Genomic DNA, 12267 nt, shown 5'->3' on the forward strand with positions numbered 1-12267 from the left:
TCTGAAAAGAAAGAAGAAAGACGTGAATGAAGCGTCTAGATCCACCAGTCATGTGACCACCTCCAGACTCCGCCCTCTCGCACGTTCTTACTTTCTTTGGATTCCAGAGATTCTGCCGGGATGTCCAGGACGGGACCTGAGAGAGAGAGAGAGAGAGACCGGAGCGTGAGCGTCACGAGAGATGTGAGCGTCACGAGAGTCCGGAGCGTGAGCGTCACGAGAGATCGTCTCTGACTCCACATTATACTCCACCTGTCTAATCATCTCCTGCACGTAGACCACCATGGACTGAGGTGGCAGCTCCTCTGCATGTGCCCCGCACGTGGGTGTAACTACCAGGGTATCAGGCAGAGCGTGGGCCCCGTGACTAAGGGGCCCCATGAGTAGGGGGCCAGCTCCACCCCGCTGCAGTTACTGATAACGGGGGACGATGAGTTGAAAATCAATGCAGATCGAGGGAAAGATGGGACTGAAACCACAATAATCACGTCTGGAGGGAGCGGAAGTTCTGCTATGAGGCCCAATATATACGGGTACACCCCTGACCCCGCACTATGTCTGACCAGTAACCGATCTTACTTAAAGGGCCAGGCCAGTTTTCTGTAAATGAAGCCTAATCATATCATGAAACATTTAGCAAATTTCTAATAGACTTTGCTTCCATTCTTTCACCCGTTTTAAGATCTCTACTTGCGGTCAGTGAATAAAAATACTCTTGTTTACATCCTGGGGCTAAAACCTTGTACAGACCTATTCCTGCTCACACAGCTGAGGGGTCATCACAGTTGTATCCAGTCTAGACAATCCTACAAGCAGCATATAAAGGCTGTGATTACAGGACACCGGGCCTCGGCTCTAAGGGAAAACATTTCTCACGCGTTTCTTTCAGGAAGTTTTTCTTGTTCTTTCCGTTTTTGATGCAGGGACAATGGATCTCTGTGACTTTCCACAATGCTGCTTGTTGTAAGAGAATAGCGCCACCAAGTGGAGGACAGGTGGACATGCAGATTATGCACTGAATAGAGCTGGACATGGTGAAGGCTGCGGCCACTTATAATAAGAAACGTCTCTTAATGATCCCCGTAAGCGCTCCTTCACTCGCGCGTAAACCTCGTCCATGTGCTCTGCATAAAAATCACGCACAGCGCACGGACCTGTCGATTTCAATGGGGCCGTTCAGACACGCCGGAGTTTTCATGCAGCGAGCGTCCGTTACGTGGAACTTACTGCAGGTCCTGTATTGGTGTATTTCACTTGCCCATTGAAGTCAATGGATGCGTGAAAACCACGGACAGCACACGGACATGTGCTTGCGAGTGCCGAAAACACATGGCCCACCAAAGCACACCGATGCAAAACGCAGCGCACACGGACAGATTTACGCGCGTGAATCTGTCATCTTCTTGTGGATGTAGCCTTACACAGTGCGGGGGCTGCGTCGTAGAGGTTCACCGTGCAAATGGCGCTCACAGAGGATGGAGATAGCGTGTGGTTAAAGGAGCGCACCAGGCAATAGTGAATGTCTGAGGGGCGGAGCATGGCACTCATTGTTACTGATTCCCTGTGTCATGCTCCGCCCCCCCGGCCCTGCAGGAGACCTAAAGCAGTATATCAGTTTTACCTGGACTGTTCCTAACAGCAAAGACCCCTAAAGCGGGAGACATGGAAAGATCCGCTCCGGCCTCCGGTGGGAATCATGAAACAGGTGGAATATAAAGAAGAGACAACATCACGGGTCCGGCCTCCAGTGCAGCCCCCAAAACAAAGGGGAGGGGGCACAGGGGTTCAGCAGAAGTCCCCAACAGATCCACAAGAGATGACGAGTAAAGATGGAGCAGTCCGGAAAAGTGTATAGAGCAGAATATATAGGATAACGCTACCTGCAGTAGCGCCCCCATCCTCCTCTGTTACCTGCAGAAGTGCCCCCATCCTCCTCTGTTACCTGCGGTAGCGCCCCCATCCTCCTCTGTTACCTGCAGTAGTGCCCCCATCCTCCTCTGTTACCTGCGGTAGTGCCCCCATCCTCCTCTGTTACCTGCGGTAGTGCCCCCATCCTCCTCTGTTACCTGCGGTAGCGCCCCCATCCTCCTCTGTTACCTGCAGTAGTGCCCCCATCCTCCTCTGTTACCTGCGGTAGTGCCCCCATCCTCCTCTGTTACCTGCGGTAGTGCCCCCATCCTCCTCTGTTACCTGCGGTAGTGCCCCCATCCTCCTCTGCTACCTGCAGTAGTGCCCCCATCCTCCTCTGCTACCTGCGGTAGTGCCCCCATCCTCCTCTGTTACCTGCGGTAGTGCCCCCATCCTCCTCTGTTACCTGCGGTAGTGCCCCCATCCTCCTCTGTTACCTGCGGTAGTGCCCCCATCCTCCTCTGTTACCTGCGGTAGCGCCCCCATCCTCCTCTGTTACCTGCGGTAGCGCCCCCATCCTCCTCTGTTACCTGCGGTAGCGCCCCCATCCTCCTCTGTTACCTGCGGTAGCGCCCCCATCCTCCTCTGTTACCTGCGGTAGTGCCCCCATCCTCCTCTGTTACCTGCGGTAGTGCCCCCATCCTCCTCTGTTTCCTGCGGTAGTGCCCCCCTCCTCCTCTGTTACTTGCGGTAGTGCCCCCCATCCTCCTATGTTGCCTGCAGTAGTGCCCCCCATCCTCCTATGTTGCCTGCAGTAGTGCCCCCATCCTCCTCTGTTACTTGCGGTAGTGCCCCCATCCTCCTATGTTGCCTGCAGTAGTGCCCCCCTCCTCCTCTGTTACCTGCGGTAGTGCCCCCCTCCTCCTCTGTTACCTGCGGTAGTGCCCCCCATCCTCCTATGTTGCCTGCAGTAGTGCCCCCATCCTCCTCTCTGGCCTAGTGTTCAGCTTGTGAGGCACTGGGGAGAGTTAATTTCTAGTGACTAAAGCTGCCCCTGTAAATCGGAGGATGTGCCATCTTACATCCATAGGCGCAGGTAGACCCCATTCTCAGCACTGGTTATACTTTATAGCCAATCATCTTCTGTGTTTCGCCGACACTAGTGCCACCAGGGGCCGAATGCCCATCATCCGACTCATCTCCAGCTTCAACCAAGGAGACATCCCATCTTCTCAGGAGACCCGGAGACGTTAATGAGAAACGCAGGTGAAGAGGAAAACTCAGCAGCCAAAGACTGATCATTGACTATAAGAACGCAATTATCTCCGTACCCCAGGACCACGTCCCTCAGCAGAGCCGTAGAGCGATCACCGATCAGAAGACGCAGCATTGAGATGAAAGCACGAAGCCTACAGAGAAGATACGAAGACCCGAGACCAGACTTCTCACCAGATGAATCCAGCCAGGAGGAGGGTGGACATGATCTCCAAGAGCCCGGCCTATAGGGGTCTGTACACCACTCGCTTGGTATTGGGAGGAAAGCCGATCAGAAACGAAGCAGCACAACACTCACCCCAGCGCTTCTGTCGCTTCATTTTAGTGATCGGTGGGGGTCTCAGTGCTCAGACCCCCACCTATCAAAACTTTTGACATCTCTTTATGAAGTGTCAAAAGTTTTTTAAAAGTGTAGTTCCCCTTTAATGATTGCCCCTTTTCATACATATTTCTTGAAGCATTGTCTGTGGCCTCCAGTGGTCATATAATTGGCCATCATGTGCCCCCAACCCCGCTCCTCATCCTCACCTCCTTGCATCGTTTCCACATTTATGCTGTCGTTATTCTCGCTGTTGGAGGACTCGCTATTGGAGGAAGCACTTTCCCCAGCTCCGTCCGTCTGCAGCCTTTGGTTTCCCTGGAAACTGACGGGATCCTCTGTAGAAAACCACGAAGAGTTAAAGCCGGCATTGACCAGTTACTCCAACTGCCGATATTACCGCCTGCCAATACTGCCGACACTACCAACTGCCGATATTACCTACTGCCGATACTGTTGACACTACCAACTGCCGGTACTGCCGATATTACCTACTGCCGGTACTGCCTATACTACCTACTGCCGATACTACCTACTGCCGGTACTACCTACTGCCGGTACTGCCTATACTACCTACTGCCTATACTACCTACTGCCGGTACTGCCTATACTACCTACTGCCGGTACTGCCTATACTACGTACTGCCGATACTACGTACTGCCGATACTACCTACTGCCGATACTACCTACTGCCGATACTACCTACTGCCGATACTACCTACTGCCGATATTACCTACTGCCGATATTACCTACTGCCTATACTACCTACTGCCGGTACTGCCTATACTACCTACTGCCGATACTACCTACTGCCGGTACTACCTACTGCCGGTACTGCCGATACTACCTACTGCCGATACTGCCTACTGCCGATATTACCTACTGCCGATACTGCTGATATTACCTCCTGCCAATACTGCCGATACTACCTACTGCCGATACTGCCGATATTACTTCCTGCCAATACTGCCTACTGCGGGTACTGCTGATCTTACCTACTGCCGATACTGCTGATGTTACCTACTACTGATACTATCTACTGCTGGTACTGCCGATACTACCTACTGCCGATACTACCTACTGCTGATGTTACCTACTGCTGGTACTACCTACTGCCGATACTTCGGGTACTGCCGATACTACCTACTGCTATTACTACCTACTGCCGATACTACCGATACTACCTACTGCTGGTACTGCCGATACTACCTACTGCTGGTACTACCTACTGCTGTTATTACCTACTGCTGGTTCTGCTGATACTACCTACTGCTGGAACTACCTACTGCTGGTACTACCTACTGCTGGTACTACCTTCTGCTGATGTTACCTACTGCTGATACTGCCGGTACCAGCTACTGCCGGTACTGCCTACTGCCGGTACCGCCTACTGCCGATACTACCTACTTCTGATACTGCCGATACCTACTGCTGGTACTAACGGTACTACCTACTGCCGGTACTACCTACTTCCGGTACTAAGTACTGCCTACTGCTGATACTAGCTACTTCCGATACTACCTACTGCTCGTACTACCTACTGCTGGTACTGCCGATACTACCCACTGCCGGTACTACCCACTGCCGGTACTACCTACTGCTATAACTACCTACTTCTGGTACTGCTGATATTATCTACTGCTGGTACTGCTGATATCACCTACTGCTGGTATCACCTACTGCCGGTACTACACACTGCCGGTACTACACACTGCCGGTACTACACACTGCCGGTGCTGGGGCTACTTACCTGCTGGGGATTTCGTTGTTTCAGTCATAGATTTTGTATCCGCTACAAGGAGAAACAAGACATGAAACTCTATTATCCAGTGTCTTTAAGACACGAGTTACTGCCCAGTGAGATCCACGCAGTTATAAAATGGTGAGCAGTAATTCTCCTGCCCCGAACTGATGACCTCTGACCAAATATTATCTGTATGTTGTGACTAAAAGTTATATAGGATGAATCATCATAAGATGTGAGGAACAGGTCCTGCCCCATTATATGGACATTACACCCTGGAGGCCGCCCCATTCATCCCACCCATAGTAAGAACCCTGTCTACAGCCTGTGCACAACTCCGCTCATTGTCCCTCCTATAGTGATACTTGTCAGTGACATCTTGGGGCTCCGGGTCTCACTTTGTTGTGGGGCGTCCGTTATTTCCTCATTCTCTGAAATGTAGAAAGAAGAAGAAAAAGATTAGTGAGAATATCCAAGAATCCGCTCAATCACGTAATAACATTGGTGGACAAGAGCTGGGTGGACGGCTGGAGCCCGGTATCAGAAGCCTCGTTATCACTCAGACATGGCTCAATTTTACCTGGTTATTAAAGGAGAAGATGCTGCACGATATCTAGGACAATCAGAACCGGTCCTGATCTACAGACGTCCATTGGTCAGAACCGATCGCTTTAACAATATACACATATGGATAGAGATTACCATCATATGGTGTGTACGATTATCTATACTTCTATGGGCCACTCGTAGATCTCAATGTTGTGTTTGGGAGGGTTATACAAGTTTACGTCACCTTTTAAGTACGTGGGGTTTGGGGCACTTGTATATTTCATGGAACAGAATTCGGGGTCTCAGTACTGCCCCCTCATGCTCTTGGCCCAGTTCAGAAAGCAGTGAGGTCTCCAGCCTCACAACCGTCACTACCGAGGTTCACAGTCACTCCAGCCTCACAACCGTCACTACCGAGGTTCACAGTCACTCCAGCCTCACAACCGTCACCGCCTAGGCTCACAGTCACTCCAGCCTCACAACCGTCACCGCCGAGCTTCACGGTCACTCCAGCCTCACAACCGTCACCGCCGAGGCTCACAGTCACTCCAGCCTCACAACCGTCACCGCCGAGCTTCACGGTCACTCCAGCCTCACAACCGTCACCGCCGAGGCTCACAGTCACTCCAGCCTCACAACCGTCACTGCCGAGGTTCACAGTTACTCCAGCCTCACAACCGTCACCGCCGAGGTTCACAGTCACTTCAGCCTCAAAACCGTCACCGCCGAGCTTCACGGTCACTCCAGCCTCACAACCGTCACCGCCGAGGCTCACAGTCACTCCAGCCTCACAACCGTCACCGCCGAGGTTCACAGTTACTCCAGCCTCACAACCGTCACCACCGAGGTTCACAGTTACTCCAGCCTCACACACGGGGAAAAAGGTCCAGATCACAGTAACAGACATTCTTCTCACAGTCCATACGGGCATTGAGGGACAGAAGGACATCCCAGGTTACCACACACGGCCCAATAAAATTTCAGACTAAAATCATTAAAAAACTGCCCCCCTCAGGCTCCAAAATGAGGTTTGTATAAGGCAGTTACCCAGAAGGTTTAGAGAAAGACACAGCTCCACACTGTGACTAGGAGCAGACGTACCTGCAATGGAGCTCTCTACAGGTGGAGTCGTGTCCATGACGGTCACAGCTTCCTCTACAGACAAGACAAGGAGACGCAGTGATGAGACAAAGTCCGGGAAGACCAGGTCCAATCTTAGAGAAACCAGTTCTTCTAGGTCTGTGATACTGACCCACCAGAGGATCTTACTTTGGGCCCTAGTCCTGACACATTAACGGGGCCCGGCTACAATAGGGTCCTACAGAGAACTTGTGTGGTCAATAATGACAGAGTTTACAATACAATGATAAGTGGTCCTGTTCCTTATGGTGGGAGGACGGGCCCTCCGAATCATTCTCTCTGGTGGGCTCAAGGTTCCCCATCGACAGTGACCCAAAACTAGACAAATGCCCAAACCCTGGTGGAAATCCTCTACAGTAGAGATGTAGCAGTCACACCCGGACCCCAGTGACGAGGGCCCTGAAGACTCTGAGAACAGGAGAATTATAAATATGAGACGTTGGGGGGTCTTGGTATAGATCTTGCACTGGGAGTTAGTAACCCCTCTTATCTTCTACCCTGACCCACCAGAGAGTTGTTCCTTCCTCATTATTTCAGGCTCGCTCCGGTGTCAGATCTTCGGGCCCCTACCTGATCCTCTGGTGGTCCAGTCCGGCCCTACAGTCACCACAATTACCCTTTTACATGAAAGTAGCAGTAGATACGAAATCCCTAAAACCCCGATCCACACCCACAAGCCCCAAAAACACCCAGCGGAGGCACAACCACAATAGATAACACCCCAAGGGTCCCCCACAGCCCCAACATGGTGTTCTGGACGGGCGTAAACCCAGAATAATATGGAGACAGATTCATAGGAGCAGAAGGAACCCCACAAGATAAGTGGCACCCCCAAACTATTGTCCTGGAGTCCCCAAAATATAGACTTACCCTGAGCGGCCACAATGGAGGTAAGAAGAACAGCGGCCAAGAATACCAGAGAAATACTGTGGAGAGAAGCGGCAAAGCATGATAAGCCTTATGTTCTATACAAACCTCTATAATGGGGTGTGGCCCCCTCAAAGTGACAACCGCCAGCGACAACCGGTCAGCTACAGCGGAAGGAACGAAGAACGCTCCGACACATGTTTAACTCAGACACGGCTCGGATATATACAGATGTTTTTTACTCGCACACTAAATGTAACGCAGTGCGGAGAACTCCAACCTCACTGGGAGAACTCTGCTCCGGGGGAGGCAGAATATCGCTCGAGGAAAGACGAGGGGCGGGGGATCTGGAGGCACAGAAGTGCCGACACATAGTTACATAGTTACACAGTTACATAGTTTGTAAGGTTGAAAAAAGACACATGTCCATCAAGTTCAACCAAGGGATGGGAAAGGGGAAGTAAAAAAAATTCTACACATCGGAGCTAATACTTTTTTGTTCTAGGAAATGATCTTTGCCTTTTTTGCAGCATCTCCTGTCCCTGCTGTGACGGCTCCTGCGGTGTCTCCTGTCCCTGCTGTGACGGCTCCTGCGGTGTCTCCTGTCCCTGCTGTGACCAGCTCCTGCGGTGTCTCCTGTCCCTGCTGTGACGGCTCCTGCGGTGTCTCCTGTCCCTGCTGTGACGGCTCCTGCGGTGTCTCCTGTCCCTGCTGTGACGGCTCCTGCGGTGTCTCCTGTCCCTGCTGTGACCAGCTCCTGCGGTGTCTCCTGTCCCTGCTGTGACCAGCTCCTGCGGTGTCTCCTGTCCCTGCTGTGACGGCTCCTGCGGTGTCTCCTGTCCCTGCTGTGACGGCTCCTGCGGTGTCTACTGTCCCTGCTGTGACGGCTCCTGCGGTATCTCCTGTCCCTGCTGTGACGGCTCCTGCGGTGACTATTCCATAAATTCACCGTTCTCACAGTAAAGAAGCCTTGTCGCCTCTGCAGGTTGAACCTTTTTTTCTCCAGACGGAGGGAGGCCCCCTTGTTTTTTGAGCGGGTTTTACAAGGAACAGGATTTCACCATATTTTTTGTATGTGCCATTAATATATTTATATAAGTTAATCATGTCCCCCCTTAGTCGTCTCTTTTCAAGGCTAAATAGGTTTAATTCTTTCAATCTTTCCTCATAACTTAAATTCTCCGCGCCCCTAATTAGTTTCGTTGCTCTTCTTTGATTTTTCATCCTTTCTATGAACTGGAGCCCAGAACTGAACTGCATATTCTAGATGAGGCCTCACTAATGCTTTGTAAAGTGGTAATATTACATCCCTGTCCCGCGAGTCCAGGCCTCTTTTGATACACGACAATATCCTGCTGGCCTTTGAAGCAGCTGATTGACACTGCATGCTGTTATTTAGTTTATGATTTACAAGTACACCCAGATCCTTCTCAACAAGTGACTCCCCCAGTGTAGCTCCCCCTAGGACATATGATGCTGCAGATTATTACACCCAGATCCTTCTCAACAAGTGACTCCCCCAGTGTAGCGCCCCCTAGGACATATGATGCTGCAGATTATTACACCCAGATCCTTCTCAACAATTGACTCCCCCAGTGTAGCGCCCCCTAGGACATATGATGCTGCAGATTATTACACCCAGATCCTTCTCAACAATTGACTGCCCCAGTGTAGCGCCCCCTAGGACATATGATGCTGCAGATTATTACACCCAGATCCTTCTCTACAAGTGACTCCCCCAGTGTAGCTCCCCCTAGGACATATGATGCTGCAGATTATTACACCCAGATCCTTCTCAACAATTGACTCCCCCAGTGTAGCGCCCCCTAGGACATATGATGCTGCAGATTATTACACCCAGATCCTTCTCTACAAGTGACTCCCCCAGTGTAGCTCCCCCTAGGACATATGATGCTGCAGATTATTACACCCAGATCCTTCTCAACAAGTGAATCCGCCAGTGTAGCTCCCCCTAGGACATATGATGCTGCAGATTATTACTCCCAGTGTAGCTCCCCCTAGGACATATGATGCTGCAGATTATTACACCCAGATCCTTCTCAACAAGTGACTCCCCCAGTGTAGCGCCCCCTAGGACATATGATGCTGCAGATTATTACACCCAGATCCTTCTCTACAAGTGACTCCCCCAGTGTAGCTCCCCCTAGGACATATGATGCTGCAGATTATTACACCCAGATCCTTCTCAACAAGTGAATCCGCCAGTGTAGCTCCCCCTAGGACATATGATGCTGCAGATTATTACACCCAGATCCTTCTCTACAAGTGACTCTCCCAGTGTAGCTCCCCCTAGGACATATGATGCCTGCAGATTATTACACCCAGATCCTTCTCTACAAGTGAATCCCCCAGTGTAGCGCCCCCTAGGACATATGATGCTGCAGATTATTACACCCAGATCCTTCTCAACAAGTGAATCCGCCAGTGTAGCCCCCCCTAGGACATATGATGCATGCAGGTTGTTGGTACCCAGATGCATAACTTTACATTTATCTACATTAAACTTCATCTGCCAAGTGGACGCCCAAACACTTAGTTTGTTTAAATCTGCCTGTAATTCACGAACATCTTCCATAGTCTGAACTATATTACATAGCTCGGTGTCACGACGCGCAGGAAAGAAGCGCGATGCGGATATTGTGATGTGGCGCAATCAACCGGCCCTAGAACCGCTGGGACCACATCGTGGCGTGACGGACAGACCGCGTTACCGTGAGTGATAAGTGGCCACGCCACGGACATGGATCCATAAACGGACGATCACATAACTCGCTATTTAGATTGCACGCTCTGGGATTTTACGCTTAACCTTAACCCCTTAATGTCGTGGTTTGTTTTGAGTCTTCGGCGTTGAGTGATTTCTTCATTGACCTTTTTTAAGAGTGAGAACGTATTATTGTACGAGGAGTCGGCGTTTTTTTTGCCGCCATTTTCGGGTACATTTAATTTATTGGTCAACTTTTATGAATGTTTTCTGGAAGGAATGCGGTAAAAATCAGGGGACGCTATAGTTGTATTTTTTTTTTCGCGCCATGCGTGACACGGTTTACATGAGGCGTTCTCTTTTTCCACGCGGCGGGAACATTTTTTATATGTTTTAATAAACAATCGTAGGGTTCAGTTGCCTCCGACCCCGGTTGTTGTGGCAGGAGCGCGGCCGCGTATAACCGCTGCTCTCCCGCCGCTGATCTCGTGGTGCAGTATACACAGGTCGTTATATATCCGTCACAGAGGGGGAACTATAACCTGCTCGCGGCACACGTACGTCACATGGGGGGGGGTGTTATTACGTCATAAGGCGCAATAGTCATCTCTTCTACGTTTGTGTTGTTGTTTGGTTATTCGGAGGTCATTTTATGGCGTTTGTTGCGTTTTTTTATTCTTTGTCGCCGGTCATCTGGATCTGTGGGGTTCCTGGGGGGATGTCTATGTATTTACTTATAGATTCATTCCCGCTTCTGATTACATTTACAGACAAATTCATGTAGGTGCCGATTGTATTTTACAGAAAACCAACGATGGACGGACACCTCGCGAGACGCCGACTCTTATACATCGCGAGAGCTTCATTATTGCAGGTGATAAAGCACAGGGAGCGCTGGGTCATCCTCATGGCACGAGAGGGGAGACACTTCTACATTTGGTTTTTTACATATAGAATATAGAAATAATCATTCTCCAGGATCCGGACCAGAGGAGGAAAGCAAAACAGAAATCTATGCACTAAAAGCAACGCGGCCGCACCTCCCCTGCACATCTGCCGTTACCACAGTTATAGGTATTACTCTATCCAGCACTGGTCACTCTAGTATATACTGGATTATATATAATATCTGCACCTCCAGCCACAAGGGGGCGCTTGCTTTGATCCCTGTAATGAATGAATATCTATATATATATATATATACACACATACGCCGGCGTAACTGCCGCGGTAGCAGCCATAGCGGCTGCAACGGGGCCCACGGCTTGAGGGGGCTTGGGCCGCCAGCCTACACTCCACCCCCCCATATGTCCAGTGGCGCCACTAGCAGCCGTTATGGCTACTACAGCGGTAGCGTCGGTACTACGGGGCCCGTGCCGCCTCGCCTCTAACATGTATGGGCCAGGCGACACAGGCCCTCTCATTCCCGGGGGCGCTGCTTGAACCGGAGGGGTCTATATGTGGGGCACTATCTACAGGGGGTCTACATGTGGGGATGTGGAACACTATATACAGGGGGTCTACATGTGGGGATGTGGGCCACTATATAAAGGGGGGTCCATATGTGGGCCACTATATACAGGAAAGTCTATATGTGGGGATGTGGGCCACTATATACAGGGGGTCTATATGTGGGGATGTGGGCCACTATATACAGGGGGTCTATATGTGGGGATGTGGGCCACTATCTACAGGGGGTCTACATGTGGGGATGTGGAACACTATATACAGGGGGGTCTATATGTGGGCCACTATATACAGGGGGTCTACATGTGGGGATGTGGGCCACTATATAAAG

The 12267-nt window shown here is 50.8% G+C and overlaps 1 long non-coding RNA gene across 1 annotated transcript; it reads right to left on the minus strand.

The window, feature by feature from the left end:
* Positions 1–3668: 3668 nt before the first annotated feature.
* LOC142677677 (uncharacterized) lies at positions 3669–6893 on the minus strand. The gene is made up of 4 exons (XR_012852616.1): positions 6839–6893; positions 5587–5619; positions 5195–5236; positions 3669–3780 (listed from the first exon to the last, which is right to left on the minus strand). It is a non-coding gene; the product is annotated as an uncharacterized LOC142677677 (long non-coding RNA).
* Between the last annotated feature and the right edge of the window lie 5374 nt (positions 6894–12267).

This window comes from Rhinoderma darwinii (assembly GCF_050947455.1).
Source record: "Rhinoderma darwinii isolate aRhiDar2 chromosome 2 unlocalized genomic scaffold, aRhiDar2.hap1 SUPER_2_unloc_5, whole genome shotgun sequence".
Lineage (NCBI taxonomy): Eukaryota > Metazoa > Chordata > Amphibia > Anura > Rhinodermatidae > Rhinoderma > Rhinoderma darwinii.